General features: G+C 37.7%; 1 long non-coding RNA gene across 1 annotated transcript in view; it reads left to right on the top strand.

The window, feature by feature from the left end:
* LOC120756625 (uncharacterized) overlaps positions 1-26,631 on the top strand; it is an 87,821-nt gene extending 61,190 nt beyond the window's left edge. The window contains exons 3-8 of the long non-coding RNA XR_005702183.2: positions 6,021-6,133; positions 18,787-18,892; positions 21,198-21,288; positions 21,387-21,431; positions 23,686-23,792; positions 26,463-26,631. This is a non-coding gene — a long non-coding RNA (uncharacterized LOC120756625). The remainder of the gene's footprint in view (positions 1-6,020; positions 6,134-18,786; positions 18,893-21,197; positions 21,289-21,386; positions 21,432-23,685; positions 23,793-26,462) is intronic.
* Positions 26,632-27,953: the final 1,322 nt, after the last annotated feature.

The following is a 27,953-nucleotide window of genomic DNA, read 5'->3' as shown; positions in this document are numbered from 1 at the left end:
CCACCTAAAGCATCTTTGTTTAGATCTCTCTGTGTTAATGTGAGGGTCAGTGATTTTTGGGTCCCTCAGCCACAGACTATTTTTTGAGATTATTTTTCAGGGAGACAAAATGGGGTTTGTGCATTGTTTCATTATTAGTGAAGTTGTTTGCATATTTATCTGAAGCTGAAAGTTTTAGCAACATAGTCAATGAGTGCTCATATGTTAATTACAGAGGTGTGGGAATTCTAAATTGGCTTATCCACTAATGTAAAAGGATGAGACTGTACAATGGGCACTCATTGGTACAACAGCAAGACAGTCTTATGAGTTAAGGTTTCAATTTCAAAGTATTTAGAAATTAAATGGGTATTCTCTTTTTTTTTCCCCCAAAAATAATTGTCACAGGCATCACAATGATTAGTGTTTTCATAAGAAAAATATTAATTTACTTAGAAGAGCCTACTGGTTCCTTACTAGACCTTCCAATCATTCTTTCTAGTTTACACAGTCTATTACTCTAGAGGGTGAAATCCAGAAGTCTGCACTCAGTATTTATGCGGTTTCAATTGAAATCAAATCCCCAGCAGCTTCAATAGGACTTTTACCTAAACCAATTTCTGAATAAACACTTCAGAATCTGGACCCTAGTGGAAATACGTAATCTGAATTTAAAAAGAATTGCTCTAAGTATACAGAAAGCTATAAGGTTCAGCAGCTGAAGAAGAGAATTCACAGCATCTGAGGTTTTAAATTATTAATTCCTATGAATTTGTTATCCTCTACTTTCCTTCAAAACTTTTTACTGCAGAAGAAATTATCGCTGGTGTCGGGTTTCTGCCAGCGCAGCTCACAACGCTTTTCCTCAGAGGGGGTCTGGTTACTCTTTGCTGAGAGTCCCCTACTTATGTCACACAACCCCAGTGAACCCCAGGTCAGTTATAATTTCTTGTGGTAGATGAAGGAATCATCCAGGAGTACGGCCTCATGCTTATGAGCTAGCACAGAGCCAGGGCTCCTCTGTGCACCTCAGGGGAAGGCGGCGTTTGGGCACGCTTGAACTTTAAATAACCTACTCCAATAGTAAAAGTTGTGATAAATATTATTGGGACGTATGATAATGCTTCTGTATTTGTTGTTGCCTGCAATATTTCGTGTCTATTCAAAGGTAGTATTCAATATTTGATCTTATCCAAGACTAAGCAAGAAGGGAATTGTGCAATATGCACATTTTTTCACCCTTTTTTGACCTTCTGTGTCTTCCATCTTTTCAAGCAGCAGCGAATCGCCTAGAAAAATATTCCTTTGTGTGAATTAATTTTTCCACAGTAGTTGAAAATAAGACCAGATTAATATGGAATTTCATGGCTTTTTTGAGTTTCTTCGGCTGTGACAGTATTCAGTATGGGCAATACAGCCCTGTGACAAACTTAATATTGATGACACTTATATAGAGCCTGATCTGGGGCACCACGTTACTGATTCGATCAATTGATGATATCCAAAGAATGTCTTTCCTTGCTTTGCTGCCTTATGGAAACGTTCTCTCTCAGGGTAATCGCCTCATGAAGTTCCAGCCTTTTTCCAGATTCAGGGAAGAGAAATGCTCTAAGACAAATCAAGTCAGCAAATGTCTCTGTTTGATTTGTGTAGTATGTTGGTTTCACTCCCTAAAAGTTTTTAGATATAGTAGTGTTGGAAAAAGGGAGTAGTTCAGAGTATATTATGTAAATAAATAAAAAAACCCAACAAATCAAAATTAACAAGGAAAATGTTATTTAATCAAACATTGTGGAAGAAACACTACTGAATATGGTAATGCTGTAATTTCCCTTTGAATGTCTTTTGTTTGCATTTTATGTGACTTGGAGTACAGAATGTTTTCATATGGGCTGGAACGGGTAATAAAGTACAGTAGTGAATATTATTGACATTTGGAAACCAAAATATATCTATTTTGGTGAAGTATAAGTGTGACTTGATGTATTTGTTTCCCAGTTCTATAAGTGTAACTTACCACATTCTGTTTTTCAGCAGAACTCATTCTCACAGATTCTGAATCCCAAGTCCTAAAGACTTTGGTTTAATGGGTCCAGGTTTTTGGTTTAGAGAAATAAGTCTTGCAAAAAGTTGTTTTACCAGACCCTAGTGGAACAATAAATTAAAAAGTGGACACATTAGTAGGATGAGCACAGCCTGTGCATATTTGTTTAAGAATTTGGGGTTAAACTTGTTGCTGAAGATAACAAACTTTAAAGTGAGTGTGCTATATTATCCAAGGAACCATATGGTGTTAACAGCTTTACTGCTTGGATCAGTCTACCACTCAGATGAAAAACAAGAAAATGGAACTTGATCATTTGTGAAATTAGTGAGAGGTTGGCCACTGAGTTTGATCAGAAAATATAAAATATAGGACCTTTGCTCCCTGCCTGATACTTTCTATGAAACTTCTGTATTTTGAAAAGTCTCATACGGAGACTTAACATCTTTGAAAATGTGTATATATTTAGAGAAGAAAGAAATTTAGAAATTATAAACATTTGAGAAAATGGAAAGAAACCCCTCCACAGAATTAGAATAGTCTCTAAGGGCATGAGGGAAAAGGCTTTTATTTCTAGCCGATGGCTATGTTTTATCATATGATGTTCTTAGCAGTTCCTTCAATCCCCTTGATCTTAAATGGTAATCAGTACTACAATATGCAGTCATCCAATACACATTAGGAAGCTGTAAAAAATAACTGCCTTCTTCATACATTTTCTAATAAACTTAAATTTGGAAGTGTTCTCCATTCCTTAGTACAAATAAAACCAAGGAAGATACATTTTTTAAAAAAAGTAATTTTCAAAAATTAGTTGTTGAATTGAATTTCCTCTTTCCTACAGTCAGCTGATAGAATCAGATTAGTCTGTGTGGGTTTCTCTTTCGGCAGCATAGGGAATCCTTCAGAATGACCCCAGCAGTTAATGAGCAGTCAGTTTCTTGCGCTGCTCCTTCTGAGTACCATCTTGTTCTGTACTGGAGTCAGTTAAGAAAACCTTTGAAGTACAGAAGTGAAGCACAAGGACTGGAAGTTTACTGGTCACTTTTCATTAGCTACTTCTCTGCAGTATGAAACAGCGTCACATAATCGAAAACTGCCTAAAGCCTGTCTTGTAGGCACTGTAGGTGGTACAGAATCCAAGGAGTTAGTATATTGAGGGAGAAATTGATCCAAAATGGGAAGGTAATGCATGAATTCTTAAAATCATACTTTTCTCTTGTTTTCTATAGATAGGCTGAGGATATTTTTAAAATCATCCCACCACCCTGCCAAATCACAGGATAGAGTTACTCAGTGTCTCCTTTCCATTGAATGTTTTGCCACATGCAAACTTTCATCTTCTGTCTCAGTGTACTTTTGTGTTCTGCTAGGCTTACTTAAAAAAGGTAGCTATTTTGCTAACATATGAAACTGCAAGGAAGCTTAATCATAAATGACAGAGTGCAGAGTCATGTGTCTAATGTCTTTGTCTAGTGGTACATTTCTTATCATTATGTGGTTTGATGATGATAGGAATTGTTTTTTATTGTTTTATACCCTGGAAATTGAGTGCAAAGAAAACGAACTAGTATAGGTTGTAATTATAATGGATTTTTTTTCTCTTCATTGTGTGTGGATTAAAAACAAATTGAATTGATATCCCTCTGATTTCTTTTCTTTCCTTTAGGAAGAGTGGAAGGTTAAATGTATCCAATAATATTTTCTATGTGGAAAGAAGCTACCACAGAGCAAATTGCAGCTGCAAATGTGTGACCCCAAAAAGCCCTTTCATCCTGACTCACAGCTTCAGTGTCAATAGCTATTATCCCTCGACTAGTAGTTTACAGTTAGTGTCAAAGACACCAGACATGTTGCTGGAAGCATGAAATAAATCAACTAACAATGCAGATTACTTCTGGTCTACAAAATTTCTTAATCTAGCTAAATTAATAATTCCTGTGAATGCAGGTGATTTTGTCAGAAGGAAAACATCTGATTATAGATGTTTAAAGGGACATAGAGGGAGATGAGGCTGTTCTGGTGTGTTGGGGTACCAGTTTCAGAGCTTTGGTTTGTTTGATTGCTTTGAAATGCCAGCAGATTGAATTAATTCTGAACTCATTATTGGGTCTCTTTCTGCTGATTTCAATAATCTTACCTAGAAGCAATAAAAAACTTTCTCTGTAACAAAACAAAAAAACCCCAATCAAAACCTGCACAAGCAAGAACATATATTTTTTGAGAAGATTAAATAGGAAGCTTTAGTATTTATTGAACAAATTTATGGTAGGGTATTTCATGATTGTTCTTTTTTGGGGGTTCAAATTTTTTTTCATAACTTTTCTGCTGAAGGACTCAGACATAAAATTTCCTTGTTTAATGGCTATGCAAATATCAATTAACAGTACTCATAATTTTATTTTATTGAAATTTTATTTTTATATTCTCTCAAGTAAACTTCAGATATCAGTACTCACTTTCATTAAGTTAAAGTATTTCCTAGGTGATAGTGCAGGCCACAGTGGTTTGGTGTGTTTGAGTTGCATTTCAATATTACAGGAACCTTCCTTGGGCTGTTCTACCTCATACCGTCCAATCTTAAATGAAGCTTCTCCAGCTCCAGTAAAGGCATAGAATTTAAATGAATCATAGAGAACATTAAATATGACTTCATATTTTCCTCATTAGTTTGTGTTGCATAAATAAAAGGTGCTCTGTGTCTTGTATCAAGCCAGGCCCATCTCTATAATCCTGTAGTTTCATCTGAGCCCACAGCAAAGGGAAGCGGCACACACTGAGCACCGTTTTATGATCACGGTAATCTCGCTGTGACACATTTACTTTAATCTGTCAATGATTCATGTTTGACACAGACTTGAATTAATGTTAAGAGAATTAAAAGAATAGGAAAACCTTTTATTTTTAAAATAGGGATGCAAAACAGGCAGAGAGTTGAATGGCTCTGGCCAAGACAATATATCAAAGAATGTTCTGTGGGGTAGACCCAAAGATTAAGGTGCTCTTGCCATGAGGGAGAGGGATTTGTTTTGAAAAATTATATAAACATATCCAGAAAAATGAAACAAAAAATGCTATTTACTTTCCTTCCTCTAGGATGAGAAATGCAGTAAAAGATGGTTAGGTTTGCATGCAATGGACATAACCAGACTGAGGCATGATGAATTAATGCATATGCAATTTCTGCAGTGATCACTAAATGCACCAAAGAAGCCAGACATACACAACAAAGATGTGTGTTCTCTAAAGAGAAGCTTGGTGCCTGACGAAGGGTCAAATGAAAAAGTGACCAGATGAAGAGGGAGGATGCTTTTTTTAAATCCAAGATTTTGGCTTCCACCCTGCAAAAGCATCCAATGAGTCTCATGCTGCTACTGTCATGGTCTGGCGAATTTTGTGATGTCTCCCTCTCTAAGGGGTGATGTTGGGAGTCTTGTAAGTTTCATATCTACTTCATATTAATAATTGAGAGGGTCTGTGTTGGTGCCTCAGATGTTTAGATGGTTACTCTTGCTCCCAGATCCAGCAGGCTGGAACCGGGCAGGGAAGAGAGGAGGATTTTCCCAGCCAGGGAATTTGCTTCTCAGATTAGTACCATATTCATTTTTCCTTTTAAGTAAGTAGAATCAAGAACACAATCACACTATTTATCAGTATTTATTGTAGTCCATAAACCTGACCCTGGAAGCTGCCCTGTCTGGTCATCAGGTGAAGTTTACTGAGCTAAAGCCTAAAAAAATGACTGTTGACTTGTATTGGGACAAATACCCAAGTGAGGCTAGGGCAAATTTCCCTTGAATAACAGCTTCTGAATCTTGTGTTTTGCTTTAGAGAAGTATTGGTTGGCAGTATTTATGCAAGAGCTATTCTGAGGTTTCATTATTTTTTTTTTTTTAAAAAAGCCTATCCTCCATGTTTTTACTTGGGAAAAAAGATCTATAATTTCCAGAAGCAAATTATCATTTTAACTCTCTTGTTTCCCTATTTTCTTGTCAAGGTTAAAAGAATGGAGTGTACTGGAGTGGGAAAAGCTCGGTGTCGGTTGGAGGTGAAGTCACCAGCATTGCATTTCTGCACCAGTCACAACTGATAAGTTCAAAACCACATCAGGTGAGATTATTGTACCCTTGACTTGAAATGTGAAAGTCAGTGCATGTGCAATCAGATATCGCTGTTAAATCTCTTCCTTGTCAAATCACATATCATTAATGAGTTTTTAACTGTGAGTTTGGCTATGTAAATTGTCAAATTTCTTCTGCATTCATATGGTAGGATCAACTAGGTAAAAATAGCAATGTTGTGGTACCTTCTGCATTTTAGGTTAAAAAAAGTGCATATAATTTTCCTTTTTACTCAAAAAGAATTGCTAGCAAATCAAAGTAGAAAACACAAGCAAACAGAGGAGGGAATATTTGAACTAGTACATGCAAAATAATTATTCAGCACTGCAGACTAGTCTTTTACAAAGCTTTAAATAATATATGTACAGAGATTAAAAATCCCTGCAAGGAAGTTTTTAATTCTTTCCTGCATGCTTCTCTCCAATATTTTCTTTGAAGCTTGCATGGCATATCTTTTAGCTTAATTCAAAATGGTGTTTTTTACATCAAAAACTGCAGCCAAACCAATACTTTTCCTTAAACTGGTTATTCAAAGGGGAAAAAATTGTTAACATTTGTTTTTTAAAAACAGTCTGCTTCATGTTAGTCAACGTGCTATTCCCTCCCCTCCCTCCCCAAACCAAACCACCTGTCCATACAATAGATTTTTTAAAAAAGATATCTCTGTATTTCTTTAAATGTTGCTTTCATTAAAAATATTTTTGCTCTAAAACATGATAAAGAAACAGGTTTTTTTCTTTAATAGATGGCCACACAGTGGTTAAAAATCCAACAATTCTTAGTTGGAAAGTACTAGTAAATGGTACAAACTTTTTTTGTAACAAAATTCTTTAGCTGAATTACAAAGTATGTGAAAGAAAGTGCAGAATGATCAGGGGTTAGAAACAAAACTATAAAAACAAAGGTATAAAGACATACTATATTAAGCCCTGCGGCAGTGCACCTTATTTATACAACAGAGAATGTCTACAGAATAAGCAACCAGCACAACAGAGGTATGACTAATAGATAGGTATGAATCAGTGGATTTGTATTCTCATCACACATCCCTCTTCCCAAAAGCAGAGAAAATGAAAGAAACCCCCTCCTGCGCTTTTTCACACATTCATCCTTTTCAAACCTGATGCTCACAGTTATGATAGTTAAATTTTAGCTTTGGGCATCCCAGGGTACTAATGTTGCATGACCTGTTCCAAATGAAATCAGGCCCTTATGACTCATTTGCTTTCCCTGTCTAATTTTTTTTCTCTTTGAGGATCCTGTATCCAAGGACTATCTCTATCAAAATAATAATAATTTAAAAAAGATAATCTAGAACCTATATCTTGTTGCTATAGATATAAACATGAAGTGGTAGAACATAGGTTTCAATATTGTGGAATCTGGATTACTTCTAGATCACAGTTTTCCTGCTTCTATTTAGCTGCATGGAAGGACATTTTCGTAATATCAGGTTTGTAACTCCCCGTGAGTGCCAATAAATCAATACCTAATTGCAGTGCAGTTAAAATCGATTGATAAATTTGTTTTTATGGTTCTTATAGGGAGGCAACTACTAAGAATAGAAAGTACCATTTCTACCATGATAAATCACCCCCAGGAAAACAGGCTTATCCCAGCTCAAGGTGGCCATGAAATCAACATTCTAGCAAGTGGCTTTGTCTCAAAAGATCCCACATATTTTATCACTAATTATTCATGTAAATTCAGATCTTCCAGGGCTTTCTTTTCAAATGTAGTACTTATGGGTTACTTGGAGGTATGTGTATGGATTTCAGCCTTTCACAATATCTCCTCACAAAAAAAAAGAGTATTTCTATTTTTTATTTGAGAAGATATATATCACTATAACCAGTTTGTGCCTTAAATGTGCTTTTCCATGCAGCTGGGGTTTGAGAAGGATTCCAGTGATTCATAGGCCTTGTCCTGGATCTTGTACAATAGCACATTAACCTTGGTGGAATATGTTAAAAGAACAGGGTCTTGACCTTGCAAACAGTACTCCATGTGCCAAGCTTCCCCTGTGGGACTCCCTGCATCTCCCCTGGAAAATGCCTAAAGCCATATATGGGAGGATTGATTTTGCCAGGGAAATGATGTTAGGATACAAGCCATATTCTGTACTTATCCTGCCTTTCTAATGTAATACAAAAGCCCTGCAATCTGCTTTCAGCTATGATTGGAGTTAGCAGATGAATACAGTGGGCTTCTGTAAAGGATTGGTGGTTTTACCCAGCCTCCTTGTGCTTAGCTGTTCTTGTTTGGCTCTGTAATTAATGACAATGTGTTTTTTCTCATGTTTTTTATCTGTGGTTGGGTAACTCCAGATGCAAATGCCAGATCTGATGAACCTGAAAGGCAAAGTAGGTGGGAGCAAATTTTCCAAGAGTGTTATTCTAGTTGACAGGTCTGCCTCTTGTGACATTAATAATGCTTCACAAATATTGATATAAATCAAGATATAGCTAGAAGCAAACCATAGGCAGGGTGGGGAGCCTTGGCTCTGCAGTTTTAGCATTGCCAGAGCTAATAGTAAGACTGCAGCTTTCGGCTGTGAATACCTTCCTGCTTATCCCAGAAACTTGTACAACATAGATCCTACATCTGCCTGTATATATGAATTGCATCAGGCATCCCCAGGGCTAAACCAGCAAACTTGATTGAAAATTTGATCCAAAATAGTGATTAAAAAAAAAAAAACAAACCCTCTTTTAATAGACTTTGGTGGGCATAATCTTAGCATTTCACTGAAATTTAATTCTCTGGCTACTTCTGTGACTTTGAAGGTCCACATTTCTGGAGCACTTTGCTATCAAAATACCAGCTTGGTCTTCCAGTCCTTATGGAAGAAGGCACATCATAAATTTATAGAAATAAGAATGTAGCCGGCTGTCTTGCAGAGTTTATGTGCAAAATAAGTTGGTTATAAGCCTTATGCTGCTTCTGGAAGTAAGGACAAATATTAGTTCCCCTTGGTGCTACAGAGCCCCTCCCTAGCTTTGGTTGGTGGTGAAGTGTTCAGTCTGAGATTAGTAAAGAGCCGGGCAATCTACAAAGTACACAGGAGAGGAATGAGACTTGGAGCCAAGGTAAGTGTTTGCAGTACTCTGTTAGAGTCCCTGCCTAATAATGAGGTGCCTTTTGGAAGTGAAGGGCGTTATCTCTCCTGAATGTAGAAATCTGTTCCTAAAATATGTCTTTTAACACCTGCAGCTGCTGATTTTGCTTTTCTGATGCTGTATGGTTAAAACAGCAAACACCAGAGGATAATATTTTGGCAGGAACTACTCTGTCTGCACTTTTCCTTCCATGGAAGATGCACGAAGGTCAAAAGATTTCAAGGGAGGTTTTGTGGACAAGAGAGCTGCATGTTCTGTAGTGGAAGGTGGATGCCACAGTAGCATTATAAGAAATTGGCATTGTAACTTTTTTTTTTGGTGGATGTTCTTGCGAAGCCCTTGACTTCCATAGTGTGTGGAGCTCTCTCCTCGCAGACTACATTTTTTAACTAAAACCATTTGTCCATCTGGACCAGTAGTCAAACTCTGCTCACTTAACCTCCTGCCCAGCTTCTCTCTCTCCACTCTTTCTCTTTCTGACAGGTCTCAGAGTCTTTCTCACTTAAGCTCCCTTGCAAATGGAGAGAAAGCCCTTGCTTGCTTCTCTGCCATTCCTGACAGCGTTTACTCCTGGAACCTGTGTACAAACAACTGTTTGTACACCTCCTGACACCAGCCTCAGTCCTTTCTTTGCCTTGCTAAATGTACAGCCTCCCTTAAAGCAATATGTATCTTTAAACAAAGGCATGGTCTTTTCAATTAACAGTGAAATTTGATGTAAATTCCAGAGAGCACTTCTCTCTTTGATGTACTTGTCTACATCATTTAGATCTCCTTACCAAAGGAGATCTTACCATATTGCTCCAAATCTGAACACTAATGCATGGCAAAAATGCCCTCAAGACCTTGAACTTCCCGGGAAGCCTTCATTTACTTCCATCAAGGTATAGGGAAAGGGCAATTAAATGCCTGCATTGTGTACTGAACTGCAGTTGCTGAGTTTAATGCAGCATTTGTACCCAGCAGAGTAAATCAGCTGTGCAGCAGGTTGAGCTTCTGATCATAAGATAGGGCAATACCCTGCCTGTAAGACATGAAGCCACATCTCCAACAATGTGGTAAGACTGGGACAGAAGAAAAGGAAAAAAATATAATTAAACCCCTCTGTCCTTGTGGAAAATGGACCTTGTGGAGACCTTGGAAATTTATTATTTGGCTATTCTGCAGTAAAGCAAGAGAACAACCCTTACTGACTCTTTCTGGGCAAGATTCTTGATCCCAGCTATTACAAAATGCTGAAATTCCATGGCATGGAAACATCTCTCCACATCCATGTCTCTCTTAATGGTAAACATTTGAAACAGTGTCCTTAAAGCCCTTCCTTGGGTTGTAAACTTTAGTGCATTTTTCTGACGTTACTGGAGTTAAAATTCATGGTTTTCAGATGTGGGTAAGTTTCTTCTACATTCTTGAATTCCAACCAAGTTCCCTGCAATTTTGGTTTACCTTTAGCAGGTCCTTAAGTTTCCAGGGAACAGACTATGACAATTTGAAAAGGGTTTAGCCACATTAGGGGTTGTCTACCAAACTATGACTCTCTCTGTTCCCCTGACAATTGCTTCAGTTCTCATTTGACAGAAGAATCTGTGACTTACTTTTGCACATAATAAAATGTAAAATTGTCTTTTCATGCAATTTTTGAACATCTGACTATTTTATATTATTAATGTACTTTTTTTTTTTAATGTAAATAACCTCCAACAACAACATCAGATGATGGATTCTCTTCATTTATATAACCTTGACTTTACCAGGTGCATTTATCCCAGAAAGGCCTGGCAAGCCCCAGGGTTCTCATTTTTCTTGTAATCTCCTTTCATTGGCATCTAAAGTGGCATTAAGTATACAGACATTTTGACCTTGAAGTCTTCTCGACAGAACAGAAAAGCAAGACCCCTTAAATAATAAAAGAGGCAGTTCATAGTTTTATGGTTATAAAATAAGATCCCATTTCTTTTCAAATGCTGTAGTGATTTTTCAGTGTCTACATTGACTGCCTCTTTGGAGACTTACAAGTTTGTTTCTTTCATCTCCTGAAAACACAACTGAAGTCTAGAAGGCATCGTCTCTTTTAAAAAATTTTCATTTCTGGAAATGCTAGTTCTCTTTCACCATTTATACCCTTTCAATCTTCCTATAATAACCACTCCTCTTTCCCATTACTTTTTTTTCTTTTTCTTGACAAAATGCTTTGTGTTTCATATTGTCATGCTCCATTTTGACTAAAGATCCTCTAACATTTTGGATATTCAGTATTAGTCCTTAACTGCTCACTGCACAGACTTCATAAATACTATATTAGCTTTCTCTTTAACAAAAAGAGCCAAAATGTCCTATTTTTATTAAGAGCAGAGTGATGAAAACTCATGTAATTTACTTTTGGTACAGTCTCTCATTAAGAGAAATGGAAGGCTGATTTTATAGTCTGAATTGGTGCCTTGATAATATAATAGCATATGTCTCATTGACAGAACACAATAAAAGATATTTCATTGATACAACACCCCAGTTTCATTTTAATAAGTAAAGAGTTCACAGTATTCCAGACGATTCATTCTGTGATCAAAGTGTTGGCAGGGATTTAAAAAAAAACGTTGCCTGCCGGACATATTCTCCTACATTTCTCTATGGCACATAAAGCATTTAGGACTAATTACCATTGTCACCTTTAGAAACCATGACTTGAAACCTGGAAAGAGAAAACGTCAGCCGCCACCATTGCAGCTCTGTGGCCATGAGCTCTCCAGGGCCAGGGAGCAGCAGAGTCTGTGTCTGTTTGGGGTGGCTCCAGGTCTGCCTGGAGAATGGCACTAGCACAGCAGGGCAGAAACCTTCCCACACAGTTCATGGTCTCTCCAGCAGCAAGCTCAGAACATCAGGTGCCTCTTCTGGGGAGGGACTGAACTTTCTGGGGTTTTTGGGCACTGACAGAAGGATACACAAGGATGGGGTAGGGGGTTGCAGGGCCTGCAGAATTGTATTTTAGATATTAGTTACTGTTTGGGAGCCCTTATTTTGATGTAGGAAACTTTTCTGCAGTGAACCTCCTGCTGAAGCAAGCTCTGTGCCAGGTTACCACTGAGTGAGTTTACTAACCCTTGAAAAGTGAGGATGGCACAGCTCGGTGGCCTGTGTAAGCTTCTTGTCCCTTAAACGCCAGTGTATGAGAATTCCATATTCTCCCTCTGTGCCTCTCTTTTTCACACTCAGTTGTTCATTCTTCACATTCTTGACTTTGTTTTCATCCTATTTCTCTCTGGAGTTTTTCTCTGGTCCCTCACTGATCCTTCATTTGTAATCTCTCCTAAGCAGAATAACAATCAAGTGACATTCAATTTTGTACCAGTCTTTTCAAAACAGTGTGATTTGAAATTAATGAGCTTGAATATAGTGTCTCCAAATCTGTACACAGATGTGTTGTGGATAAATCAAAATTAAAATAATTGGGGAATTGTTTTTAAAATTGCAGCTTACATATGAATTTACAAGGATAGTCCTTAGCCTTGGAAAAACCTTCACTGGAATTAAAATTGGGCAGTGGACTAATCCCGCCAGAAGACATGCTGCAGATACTGGATAATTTTTGATGTAGGATAAAACTGCAGAGATTGCACATTTACTCTGTGTTGCAAAATTATATATAATTATATTGTTTGTCCATGTTTTTGTATTTCCATTAATTATATATAAACGTGAAGATTAAACATGTAACATTGGATAGGAATTTGTGTGCCTGTAGAATTCATTTCACCATACCACCATAGACAAAATCACTGTCTCCAAACTATCCACACATTCTGCTTCAGCAGTTAAATTGACATGTGGTTAAGTCCTTCAGTTCTGTGGAAAAGCAGACTTCTAAGCACATGCTTATATAGATAAAAGTACTTTATGGTCTGAATTAAGATGTATGGGCGTAATTCCTTACCACTGAAATTTTAATTGTTGAATTTAATATCATACAAGTGTTAATGTCTAAAAGCCTGAACCTCATTTACACCTGCAAATTCATTTAGCATCCTCTAGTAAAATGTTTTAGGTGTTTAAAGCTTCATGCGCAGTGCTAAAAATTTTCTTACAAAGTGCCCATGCCAAAATCAACTGCAAAAGTTTTATACAACACTCATCTAGTGTGTCTAATAGTTCTGAATGTGTGCATGTGTTATGAGTTATAGTTACAATAATTCTGGCTTATTTCACTTGTAAAATGCTACATTTGTGAGCTGAAGGCTGGATTCTGTGGTGCATGTAACCAGACCAGGGTAAATCCTGAGAAATGCTTTATCCAGAGTCATCTTCTCTAGATGATTCTCTTGTGTTTAAGCTACTTTCACAGTGATGTATTCAGAAAAAAAATTTTGAAACAGCCATTCAGATCATCATATGAAACAGCTCATGCAATTTTATCTTCTCACACAAGACTTAAATCTCTCTTGAAAGACATAGTTAATTTTTAATGATTTTTCTCCAGAACCAGCCAAATTATTAAAACTAAAGCTGATATTATCCCCATAAACGAATGACATCTGTTGAAATGTACTTTTTTTCCCCCAAGGTGATTGATGCAATTTCATATTTAAGTGACCTTTGTTAGAAATGTTTTGACTATAATGATTTCCTGTCCTTTTTGCTCAGCAATTGGAACAGCAGAAATGGCATCAGCCTGTTTCAGCTGCTTGCTCTTAATGCTTGAAGGGAAGCAAGCTGCACTGAATTCCTGCCTGAAGGATGGGCAGTGGCTACAAGTGAGGGTCAGCACCAATGAGCAATGGAAATTTAAAATCCCAACCTGAGAGGTTAGTAAGGAGCCAGACCTGGGCTTCATACCACTAAAATTACAGTCAAAATTCTATCTTGAATTTAATTATTTTACCTCAAATTTCTTAGCAAGAAGTTTTGTTCTCAGGGGAATTGCGTTTCTGACGTGTGTATAGGCTTATTCCTGTTTTTATAGGCTGATCTTTTTTGTGTTGGAAGCCTGGCACCTAGAAAACCTATGATTTATGCTTGTGAATGATACCTATTATATAGTTGCATCTGTAAAAGTGATTGATAGGTCCTTATATGAAACCATCTTATTACGAGTGTCTAGAAGTGCTGAGGATGGCAGTGATCTTTTGTAAATTCTATGGATGAACGTTCTTTAAAAGATATTTTCATTTAACAGGGAGAAGTACAGTTAAATTTTTCTGTGTGAAATTAATTCTGAAAAGCATGAGTCAAAACTTTATGCCATTCAGGAAAACACAGTTACCAAAGAAAAGTAACATCCATTCCCATTTCAAAAGAAAACTTAAGTGTAGTCCTAAAATGAATGTGTGATAGGCACTTGGATTAGATGCCCCACACGACCTGCTGGTTTTAAAATGTGTAGGCAGTACTGCAAGATTATTTTAATTTGAACAGTATTAAATATCATATCCATACAGGCAGAATACTGAGTAAGACCAACTCACCATGGCAGATGTTTTTTCCTTCTTTGTTTTCTTAATTTTCCTGTAGAGAAGAAAATACTCTTTAACATGTAGACCCCTGTTTATCATCTCCTGTTTGTAGGAAGAGATGAAGCAATATCATTGCCTTGCTATTCTTTCAACTGTGAAGTGAACTTTTGTATAACAACCCTGTGATCTGAATATTTTAGTAAATAAATCAGAAATACAGAATGTAATAGAATTAAAAGGATCTGCTTAAAAATAAGGTTGTAATTACAAGCTACCAGCATTTATTTCATAGAGCATATGGCTTCTCTAATTAAGAGGAAGGCTGTTATTTTTTTTTGTCTTTTAAGCTGCATATAATACTCTAAGTTCTATTCATGTGCTGCCAAACTTGTCAAATGTGCCTGCTTTTGCAGCTAATTTTTTGCTCTTGTTCAACCCCCTCTTATCAAAGGCTGAAGTTAAAAAAAAAAAAAAAAAAAAAAAGGCACACACCATAGAATAATATTGAGCTTTGAAGCTAATGCTGGACTTTCTTTTAAATTTCTTTTAACTCTTAAGTTTACTGTCCTGAAGTTCAGTGCCCCCATCTATTTGAAAGTGTTCACCTGATGTTCATCCTTTATTAAGGGCTTCTGTATCCTATGTTCTAAGCTGATAGGATAATGCATTTATTACATGATTATTGCCATGTCAGCTATTCTGAACATAATTTGAAACATTAAATTAAAGATGGTCTTGGCTGTTGCAATAAAATATAGGACATAATTTACATGGTTTAGAAAGCTATTTTGTCTTCTTTGTTGTCTGCTTGGTAAGAAAAATCACAAGAGTTTAAGCAGACTAACAATCTAGGAACAATATTTTAAGAGAACTAGGTTGGAGTTTACTGCAGAATTTTTCCTTGCTTTGCTAAGTATATCTACTAGAAGCCCCAAAATTGCCAGCTGCTAAATGTTGTTAGTACTTGGTGGCCACATTCTGTTTTGGTTTATTGCCTGTTGAGAATGGAAAAGGATTAAAGGAGCTTTTTTGTCACATGCATCTGACTTGTTACATAGCAAGATTTAAGTGCTGAACCCAGTCTTGCTGGGTCATAGAGCAGAAAGGACATTCCAAATTACACCAAGCTAGAAAAAGTAATTGGCATAGCCTTGTGCCCAGGGCTTTAGGGAAAATGTGTCTCTCCTGGATGCACCTCTCTGTTTCTGCTCATCAGTGCAGTGTGTCTGTGGGTTTGCACACTGACCAGCAACCCAGCTCTAGGGCAGTCCCAGGCTGGCACAGCTACAGGCATGGCCCTGAAAGAGACAGGCTTCAAAATGACTCAGCTTGGAGATCTGCAGAATAAGGTTTGGCATGTGTTTCTTAAAGCTGATCCTGTGACAACTTGAGAAGCTGCCGATGATCCTGTGAGGCTTTTAGCTGTTTGAATAACTTCTGGAGGATCTAGGCTTTTACAGTAGGAGAGCTGTGATACCTCTGGGCATTGAGGTTAAATGCTATCCCGAAGTTCCCCTTGCCCTCCCCCAGGAACCGATGAGTTTATCAGCTAATAAATTTTGCTTCATCTGCCTCCAGCCTGCTACTCTTCCATTCAACAGCACTTAGTGCACAAATCATCCTTCTGTTTTCAGTGAGGTTCCTCATGTGAGTACCACTGCACACAGTGTGTGTGAGTGATGGGATCAGCATCTACATTGTCCCCCACGTGGTTGTAAAGACATTAGTGCACATTGGCTTGGATATACCCACAACTTGCAGTCATTAAAAAAATCTAAACCAAACCAAAACCCCAAGCAAATAAAAATCCCCCATCAAAAAAGTAGAGAAATAATGGGAATTGAGGATTATTGATGTGTTTCTCTTATTATGTTTGACTTTTTTCTAATGCAAGCCTACCCACTCTACTCTTATATTTATGAATTCACATGCTAGGCAGCCTTGTAATGATTTTTTTTTTTTTTTGGTAACAACAAGCCAAGTCCATTCTCTTTGTATTTATTTTGTACATTGGCTTATCAATAAATCATTCGAATAATCTTAGTCATCTAGTGCAAAGTGAAGAGGCTATTCTTTGTTTCTGTCAAATCTGCTTCTGAAGTTATCTGTTCACATGAACCTGTTCACAGGTACATGAATATTTATACAGATGACATTTTCAAGGCATTTTTGGCCCTAGATTCCTAATGGAGAATAATATTCCCATTTAAATGAGTTTAAATTGTTTTCATTTAATTTTCTATGAAACATTATCACTGCACATAAACTAATGTTTTGTTCACTTGTTTTGATCCCTAATAATGTAATCATATGCAAAAATTATAAGTGAGCTATAAACATTGGTGAATTATAATTAAAAGCAGATTTAATAAGGTGCTCTTAGCCGCTAATTGCCTTCTTGAATTGAAATCTGAACATTCATGGAGGATGTCTTTACAGAAAGTCACGTTAGGTACGAGTTTTGTGAATATGTTCTTTAATGATGTCAGTAAAGAGGAAGGAGGCATTGAGCTATATTGTTAACACTGATGCTGCCAACGTCTACAGCTGACGATTCATCCAACTATTGCATTACACATGGAGAAAAATATGGATATTGCGTTCAGGTCCTGGGTCTGACCATGTTCCTTTTTATCACCTCAGGTTCTCACTGGGAAAGGGCTGTAACAAGCATTGCACTGGGATCTGTTGAAATGTGTCACACTTGATCAGTTTTCTGTAAAATGTGCAGAGGTCTCTGCACAGGAATGGCATGTAGGAAGTTTTAATATATTCACAAATAAGTGGTTTTTTTCAAAGGAAACCTTTAACAAGGTGCTTTGGGGATGTTATCTGTTCTCTGCAGTATCCTTAAACTCCATGCTCAGGGTCATCTTCAAAAGTTCAATCTGTGAGTAAGCATGAAACAGATTTGTCAAGCTGCTGTCCACAAAGTCCTCAACAACCTGCATGGTGAAAGGTGGAGGAAAAAACCAGCTGCTTATGGCTTGAACGCTTATTACAATTCAGCTAGCAATTTGCTTAAAAGGGGATTATGTTGTTTAAATAAAATAACATAAACCTAATATGAGACTTAGGAACTGTCCCATTTGATCATATTGGACTATTACAGAGACAATATTTTGTGCTATAGATACTAGATATATATCTATGTCTATCTATATATCAATAGATATCTCTATCTATATATATTCTAGCAAAATACCTGCAAATAATCCAGTGTCTGAAATTGACGGGTCCCTTGCGTCGCAGGGCCTGTTGTGTGAACTCCCTGAAAGGAGCCTTTGTTTCCATAGGCAACAGAGCTGCTGTGGCACTATGGATCAAACACATCCGGATTTACTTTTATGCCTCTGAGGTAAACAGTTGCCTGCTGCACTACATAAATACTGAAAGAAAAACTCCCTTTCAGCAGAAGACCTGAGCAGCATGAACTGAGCGTAACTGCAGGCTGCTGAGGAGAGCCTGGCGCAGGCAGCTCCTGGGAGAGCGCTACGTTGCGCTGCCATTTTTGCCTTTTCTGTCATTTAGTGCTCTTTTTTGTTGTGTATTTCACAGCTTAAAGAGTAATAGAAAGAAATCTTTGATGTGATCATTTTTCCTTCCCCCACATCCAGGAAGAATATGTTTTGGTTGTCTTGTCACAGTGAGGCTGGTGATAAAATTATCAAGTATTTCTGCTTTTGACTATTTGAATTGTAGAATTAACTGCACCTTCTGATCTCAGCCCAAACTGTTTGATACAGCTAAATAGAGAGTTTTAGAAAACAATGGAAATCTGGCTGGGTTTTGAAAGCATACCCTTCCATTTTAACCAGAGTTAATGACATTAAAACAATATATTATAGAAGGCGGCACAGGAAAAATGACCTTTAAGTAAAAAAAATGAGATGTCTCATGATTGTTGTTGTACAAGAAAACCACAAAGATCAAAGAGAAATGTTAGCTACCGATAAGTTATGTCTAGGTTTGCTGAGGGTGCGTATTCATCTGATTAAAATGATGTAATTCATTGCGATCTATGTTTATTTTATTTTGCACTTCCTATTTGTCTTGCTAATGGTTTTGTTCTCTAAAAGGTGGGTTTCCAGAGGTGCAAGCCACAGGGACCTGGTACACTCTGCTCATTCGATGCAAGAGAAGCCTAATCCTGAGTTAAGTACACAAAGTTTTACAGATACTGCGGTGAGAATTTTTTGATTTATTTTAATGTTATCCACTGTCACGTTTCTGAAACCTCTGTTAACCTGCAAACAATCAAACCCATCGAGTTTCTGTCTCTGTGATATTAGATTGAGTCTCATAAAATGTTTGTTCCGCTGCTAAAAATGCTCTTAGTGCTTTACTTAGGCATTTTAATGAAAAGCAAGTCCTTGACCAGTAGGCAGAAGTTTGTGAGAGTGTCCAGGGCACAGAAACTCTGCTGCCAGAGGGCTGTCTCCCTCTGACAGGATGGATTTGTCCAATGCCCGACTCGTGCCCCCACAGAGGTGGCACCGTGGCATCTCAGGCCCCCTGTGCTGAACCAGGCTCCTCCCTGCTCCCCACGGGAGCCCCAACCTGTCCCTGACCTTCCACTGGGCCTCCTTCGGCATTCTGCTCCTGCTGGAGCAGCTTCTCTCCAGAAAGGGAGGATGGAACATGCCTTTTGGTCTGTGACTTTCTCTGTCATAAGAGGTCAAGTACCGAATATGTTTATCCCAGCTGCTCTTGTCATAGAAATACTCCTTGAATTCATATAAGTGCTCCGTTTGTTTGTCCTGATTAAGGCTACTGAATAAATTAAATATTATTCAATAATTACTGAATAATTATTGAGGGCAAAATTAAAAATGTCATTTTAAAATAGAAAAATGTGATAAATCACAAAGTGAATATGTGATAATCCTAAGGAGATGAGCACGGTCTGCATGGCAATGCATATTTTTTGAGTTCCATGTCCTAGGTCTCTACATCCTTTTTTGGTTAACATGAAAGCTTTTCAAGGTCAGCAGTGCCATACAGGTAATGATGAGCCTGGGGAAGGCTTATGTTAAATGTGTCCTCAGTGTTCAGGTTAATCTTTTCATTTGTGATTCTCTTCCCATAAATAGATACATGGAATGACATTACCTGTGTCACAAAAGTAATTTTTCTGTCTTTAAATATTACGGTGGTCTATTTTTCAAATAAGAGGTTAATTTATGCATTAAAAACTGTGACATTCATTAACAATCTCCTAACTTCAAGCACTTTATTTAGGAAAATGTAAACTCTGGGTAATGCAGGGTTGTATAGATGTAAAAATAAAGGGATAAATAAAAATAGGGCAGCTTATCTGTACTTTTACATTTAATCCAAAATTGCAGGTTATTTTATCTGACCCAAATAGGTGGAAACAATAAGTTGGTGAGTTGAACAGATTACCAGTGTCTAGAAAGTGGAGATCAGTTTAGATACTGCTGGGCTGAGCCCTGTAGTCCTTATCTGATCTTGTGATCTCCGTCTGCTACCTTCACTTTCCATTTATTTTAGTGAGATGTTGATTTTTGTTAGCATGAGCATCATTTGGTGTTATTTTGCAAAGATTTGCAAGGGTCATTGTTTGCCAAAACACTTTCATTTACTAGGAAATTGTGTGTTGTTGTTCTTTCCTCTGAGACTCCTGAGTCTTAAACAGCAATCCAACTAGTTTCTTAGGATTTCCTTATTATAAGGATCCAGATGTCCTGTATTTCCCCATGCGTGAAACTGAACATAAAAAAATAAAATAGTTTTTAGGAAAATACTTTCAGCCTGTTTTTATAGCAATAATATTTTTTGCATTTTGTTTGTGTATGACTGTCTAAATGTCTTGTCTAATAAATTTCAAACCCACTGACCAGTGTCAACCAAATTTGACAGAAGTAGTCTAAGGATAATTGAGTTCTCAGTAGCTTTGGAAAAATGGACCCCATAAGCATTTTGACTGAAGGAAAGACAGGAGTGAAAGCTCATATTTTATGAGAGGCTATAAATTCCCATTCCAGAAGAAAAGCTCAAATTAGAGCATAAATCATGAGAAACAAATCCACAGAAAACCAAGCTGCATTTATTTCAGGCTCCATTGTTTCACTTTTGTTTCTAATAACATCTTATGGGATTTAGAGATCAAAAATTTTTAATCTTTTGTATTTGTCATTATTTGTACTGTTTATTTGGTTTTCACTGTCCAGACTTATTGAAAAGAGATTATTTTTCTCTTTGCATTTTGTCAACATAAAATGAAGCATCAGTTTATGGGAGGTGCAAATGGTTGTGTTTGCTGCTTAATTACTAATTTCTATATGCTGTGTGCTTTGACAACATTATTCCATGTTTTATTCTTTTTAATACAATGACTGTGTTGTACCCTTTCTTTGAAAATTGATTTGAAAAATCTGCAACCAGTGAGCTGTGAGATCCTTGTTGCCTCTGGGTCTTTGACAAACACCTGGAGAAATAATTCTGAGCTGTTGTTTGTTTGCTACAGGCATCTTGCTTCCCCTAAACATGCGACGGGATTTGACATCGGCGCTGTTTCTCCTTGGTGGTATTGTGATTAAACTCCCAGATTTGAGCAGGTATTTGAACATGCTAAACAAATCCTTCACCTTTTCTAGTCTTCCCCAACCAAAGGCCACTTTCATGCCCACTTCCCTGCAACACCTTTTCTATGCAGAGGAAGGAAGGACCCTGGAGAGAAGACGTGGGAACCTGTGTTAAGGTGCATTTTCCGTGGCTGCTTGCTTTGGTGAAAAATTACAAGTCTATGTTTTAGTTTTTTTCTAAAAATTCCTCCACATGTTAGATCCTGGCAAGGAGGTAAGGGGGACTGTGAATTCCTGCTTTCTCCTGTATTTATCCTGGCAGGATGAGCTGTGCAAAAGGGAGCACTCTGTCAGTAGTGTGCATACTGACAATACCACTGTAGATGGGGACTGCTCTCTGAACAGTGCTTATAATTGTGCTAGAAAAATTAAACCAGATAAAGTGTCCTGAAAGTTTATTATGTAATTATATATTCCAAGCAGTTTTTTTTTTTTTTTTTAAATTTCACTTGGCAGAAGCATTTGTTCAAAGTCAGTAGTAACTGAGAGCAAACAAGCAAATACTTCAGGGTCTTGGGGTAGCTTGCATGCCTGTCATCTAAGTGACTGCCATGTCACACATCTGCTTTGTGATATGTCACTGCCTTTCTATAACATGCCACATCCTAAGCACTGTGCTGAGTGACAGCATGTCACTCACCTCACTGTCATGCACAGACTTGTAGTACTGAAACCTTCTTAGGAAATGGATAAAAAATTGAAAATTGCTCCATGTTTGCACAGTGAGTGGTGAAAGAGTAGGGAGAAAACTGATTAAAGGGAATAGACTCCCACTTATTGTTTGCTTTCTGTTACCAGTTAATTCTAGTCCACTAAGCACACATTTTTGCACTTGTTTGGTACGATATTCCACCCATTGTCCTTTGGAAAGAAGCTGCCTATATTGGAGGCACTCAGGAGCTGGGATTTTATAACTGTAAGTCAGGGTTCTGACAGATTAGCTCCGACAGATTTAGATGCAGTGACAGAATGCTTACACTTTACACCTTGCTTCTCAGCTGGAAATAACCACCTGAAGAGCAAAGGCAGCAGAATTGATGTGTGATGTAGCTCATAGGCCAGGGACAGTCCAGCTGAAACTGCTTACGAAGGTAGCACTCAAACCAGAACAAGTGTCCCATTTTGTGGTACAGGGATGGAGATGGGTGGAGGGAACGCTGCAAATCACAACAGGTAAATACCTGAGGGAAATGTTGCTCTTCTGCTGAATAGGCCAGGGGATCTGATGAAGGATGTGGGAAAGGCCAAGATACTCAGCACCTTTTGGCCTCAGTCTTTCCTGATGAGGCCAGCCTTTAGGGATACTGAGCCAGCTGCTGCTTAATCCCTTACTGAAGTGGCCAGTGGGTGAGAGTTCACCCTGTGAAGCTTTGTGGTTGATAAAAGACTGGGAAGAGTCTTGGAAATACCAGGTACTGTCATTCAGAGGGACCTGCAGAGGAGCTCACAGAAATCTCATCAAGTTCAGCGAAGTGCTGCACCTGGGTAGCAGTAATCCTGTGTGGCACTAGCTGCTGGGGGGCAGCCAGCTGAAAAGAAGCTCTGCAGTGGAACACCTTGGGATCCTGGTGGATGAGAACATTGTCACTAGGTCCAGGGACCTGAACTTTCCCCTCAAATCAGCAGTGGTGAAACACATCTGGTTGTGTGTCCAGTTCTGGCTCCACAGGACAAGAGATATGACAAAAGGAAATGGGCGCAACTGAAATAGGGGACATTCCAGTTAAATATAAGGAAAAACACTTACAGCAGAAGTGATGAAACAGGGACACATTTTCAACAGAGCTTGTGAAGTCTCTTTCCTTAGAGACAGATACTCAAAACCTGCTGGGACTTGGCTCTGAGCAAGTTGCTCTTACCAGAGGGTTGGGCTAGACAATCTCCTCTAGAGGTGCCTGGTGCAGCCAGTCTGAAAGTCTGTGACTGAAAAGCTCACACATCAGACTCCCCAGTCTCTAGACTGAACACTGTTATGCTTTAAAATTTGTTTGCTGAGTTGCTTTACTTTTGTTTGGTTCTCAAGAGAATGCAACGTACAAAATACACTACTGGGCTAGTGTTTGCAAAATACTTGTACAACCTCAGGGTAATAAGGGTAACAAAAGTAGGCAGTGGTGCAAGAGCTGGCAGTTTTAAAAGGTGTCTCCTGGAAATAAACTCTTTATAGGTATTTCTTGACCATTTTCTTGGAATTCTGTGAGGTAAGTTTCCTTTCTTCTTATGCCTTTAGACAGATGTACAAACTGCTTTGAAACCAACCATACTGGAATTAATAGTTCCTTCAAGCCATTACAGACTTTTTCTTTTTTTTTTCTTTTTTTTTCTTTTTTTTTTCTTTTTTTTTTTTTCTTTTTTAATTTCTTCTCTTAGAGACCTCTTTAAGAGATTTAACTTGGAAGCCTTTGTCCCTTTGAATGTTATTGTCTTCAGCAGCAATTTGTAACTCCCAGCATTCCCTTTCTACTGCAAATATGAATGTAAGTCTCTACATTATTCATTCTTTCTAAAGTGAGAAGGGAGAGTTGTAAACTGCTGAATTACAGCCTGCAGTTGCCAAGAGGCAGGAACAACTTAAGAGCAATTTAATTGTAGATGTTTTCCTCCTTTCCTCTTTAACTCTTTCCTCAGGGAAGGATAAACACTACAGGCAGTTGAATAGTAAAGGAGCTGTTCTGGAGACAGAGACAAGCAGGGATAGAGAAGGTCAGAAGGAACTTTGCAGCTAGGAGAACAAAAGACAGCCAGATTATCAGACCATCTTTAGAAGGACGGGTATTTGAAATTAGTGCATTGAGTTACTCTGTTCAAGTTTGGTAATGTGCTGGACTTTACTCGTAAAAAAAAATTAAATTTCAGTTTAACATTGGGAAGGAGTTAGAACTGTTGCATAATTGTCAGTGGGTGAGATTCCATCAATGCCCTACACTAGCCCAGCCAGTTCAAGACAGAATTTTGTGAAGGAAGCAGATGTGAGGTAAAAGTAAAATGAAGCTAACAAGGGGGTCATTATAAAATCAAAGGGCATGGTCTCAGGCCAGTTGAAGCTGTCATAGTTACACTTGTACTGATATTTATGCTAGTCTGAGAATGTCATCATGAAAAGTGAGTGCTATTCTGGAACAGCCAGTTCAGAGCGTGCTGAATTAGTGCTACTCCTCTTAAGTGCCTTTTTTATCCATTCCATTATTTGTTTGCGACCATAGGAACTTGTGTGGTCCCTCACCATCATTTCCACAGTAATAATGTGGAAGTAACCTGCCTCCTAACAGTGAATCTCTACAAGATGTCATGTCAAAAAATTGTGTCATTTGGAGAACCTTAGGCAGATTATATCCACAGTCAACAGCAACACTGCAATCCTGAACTTTGCACATGCTGCAAACTGCAGTGCCTGACAGCAGGGTGAGCTGTTCCTGTTGACTGAAAATATTCTGCTTTTTATTTAGAGTGAGGAGTGGTTGAAAGGGTTTGAGAGAGACGCTTATTTTGCCATCTTCCATAAGCTTCATGTTAAAAGCAGTACAAAACTGCGACCTTTTTACCTGGGTATCCACTACTAGAGAGGGACAAGCCTTGAAGCCAAGAGCTTTTGTAAAAGGCATGAATAATATTAATGCTATTACCATGGTTGAAATAGAAGTGGGCATATTCTTCTGTTGTTGGCTTTGTGAGAATGCCTTATTTTCTACTACCAGCATGAACACTATGTACTGCCAGCTAAGAGTGACCCTTTTTCTGTGCACAAGTTGCACACGGTATCTGTGAAGTGCACAGGCATTTTTGCATGACATTGCATACTGTATTTTTGCAATTCCTGAATGTAGCTGAAAGAGGATGTTTACAAAGAAGATGTATTTTAGGCATCTGCAAAAAGATTTTTCTTAGGCTCTGCCTGAAGTGGAAGGTCTATAAACCTGCCAACATATTAATTCACTATATGAGGTGTCTGCTGGTTTTAGATAATCTTGTTATACCTCTGGTCCTCAGAGTCTGGCCAGAAAAAAATCAAAATATGCACAAAAGTATTCTTTAAAAAAATATTTTTGTTTTTTTCTCTTCCCTTTTTTGTCTGATTTAGTTGGATTCTCATATACCATTCTTTGAACTAAAGAAAATAGGAAGACAAAAAAAGTTGGCTTTTTTTTTTTTTTTTTTTTATCTCTCTCATTTTGATGACAAGTCAAATATGGGGTCATTTGTTTTGTCTGAACTACAAGGCAGTGTTAGCCTTGAGCTTGTTTCCTCTAGAGAAGAGAGATTATGTAGCAGCACTAAATGGTGTTAGCCTGGACAAATAAATAAACCTGGCTTACTCCTTGAAGGTAGATAGGGACAAATATATAACAAGAGCAGATAAGGGAAACTTTTCTATGAGTGGCTGAAATTTACTTGTGGAACCACAACACTGCTGGTGTCATTTTAGCTGCCTTCTCCTTTCCCAATGAAGAAAATCCTCAGAAATGCTGGATGTTTGCAGCCATTTGACCAAAAGCTGGAATTGTCAATGCACTCTGCTATAATCAACTCTGCAGTGCTCAGTGACATGTGTCCTTGGGGCCCTTGCAAGTTGAACAAGTTTTCTGAAGTGACTCGTCTTTAGTCTCCCGAGATTTTTCACCACCTTTATTCCCTCTGTGTGTTCCCAGCCCATTGTTCTGTGGTTCCATGCGTAGTTACCTCAATATGGCTGACATACAAAGCTCTGGGAACTTAGTCTGTACTAAATCAAGGCCATCTAAGACTTACAAACAAAACCTACTGTTGTTAACCACTTTAAATAATAAAATCCTGTGGTGTTCCATGGCCATTTACTGAATACAGTCACCAACCATAAAGAATTTTATACCTTCTAATCTTATTAAAAAAGAAACCTGTCATATTACTTTAACAGACTATTCAGGGAGAAGAAATATTTTTCTTTGGAATTCATACTTCCATTCTGCAGTAACCAAAATTTACTTTGGTTTCTTTGTACTCCTACAACTTTAAATTTTCTCTTTAGTGCCTGGAATGTTCTGTCTTTTAGCCTGGGTCCTCACTCCTTCTGACATGACATTCTTGACACTTTGGGGGTAAAAAGTGCATTATGTGTGTAAGTTTTTTCTTTCAAGTCTTTCTGTATTATTTAGGTTCTCCTTCTCTTACAGGTTAAAGTGAGCAGTTTTCTTAGTATGTGTTCATAGATGTTTTCTAGATGTGTGAGCACATCAGCCCCTACAAGACAGATTGCAGCTGGGACATGCTACAGCAACAAGTATGTTGTTGGGGATTGTAGATAACAGGGGATAAACAAATTACCTCCAAAATCCACATCCTGAGTTTCCAAGATTTGCATATTTAAGTGATTGAACATCTATTGACCATGTGGAATGTCTTTTTTAAGTACTGGCTGTACTTTAAAACAAGCACAATCTTATCTGAAACAATACTACATAACAGTTCTGTTCATAACAGCCATGTCAGAATTTTCTGATCCCTCTGTGCATGCATCACTTTCATTTGGGGATATAAATAAACATACTCTGAAGGGAAAACACTTCCTACTGATGGCTAAGACTATATGCCATTGCTTGGGAAAGAATATTATTGCCTAATTTTTTTCCCCGAATGGTATTAGACTTCACCTCACTTCCCATTGTACTGGGTTTTTATTTATCTTTAGTGCCATTCTCCCTATCTGGAGGGATTTGAGTAGCCTAACTTGCATTTCTTTTTATTTCTTTTAATGTCCCTATTTCATGTCTGCACAAGGACGAATAAAGCTCTCAAAATTTTTTTCTAGATTAACAATATTTAAAAGTACTCAAGTAGTATTTCAAACCCAACTGTTATCAGCAAGGACTATGAGAGGAGGGGTGGATGTGTCCCATGTGCCCTATTCATTTGGGGAGAAGGTTACTTGCAAGCGTTTTTCTCACTCAAATGCCAAGTTGAAGACAAAAAGTATTTTGAAGAGAAGAGCTGCTTGGTAATAACCTACAGTTTCATTGAATAATTGATGAAGAAATACATGGATGAGATAAATGTTTTTTATCTCATAATGTGACAGAATACAGCTTAAAATCCTTTTAGCAAGATACTGTCACTGTGGGCAGGACGGTGACCTTTACTCATAATATGTACACCTGCTTTGAATCGAGGTTGTTTGGGTTGATGAGCAAGGAAGAAAGAAGAGCCACAATTTTCTTTCAGATTTTGGGATTGCAAAAGGCTCAGATTATATTCATAGTTATTTTTACAGTAATCCATGAAATTAGTGGTGCAAGACTGATAATAAGCTAGTAAGCTTGTGCTCAATTACAAATACTTCAATATTAAAATTTCTAAAAGATAACAAGCATTCTACAATGCATGTTTTATAATTATTTTTTCATCTGTCCACTCTCAGGCTATTAAAATTCACTTTGAAATGCTTGAGTAAACACTTTTTCAGATTGTTCATTTAGTGTCTGTTTTTTGATAATACTGTTCTGTGATCTTTCTTTTCAGCTAGGCACACCAGGCAGAGGAATCTGCAGCACATATAGTACCAAAATCAAGAACATGTGAGCAGCAAAATACACTTGTCTGACTTAGCCTATGAAAAGATTAGAATTAATTGCTCACAGGCAGCCTTTTCATAACCATCCTGAGTGATG

Source organism: Hirundo rustica, chromosome 9 (assembly GCF_015227805.2).
Source record: "Hirundo rustica isolate bHirRus1 chromosome 9, bHirRus1.pri.v3, whole genome shotgun sequence".
Lineage (NCBI taxonomy): Eukaryota > Metazoa > Chordata > Aves > Passeriformes > Hirundinidae > Hirundo > Hirundo rustica.
This window is presented reverse-complemented; position numbering and strand designations above follow the sequence as displayed.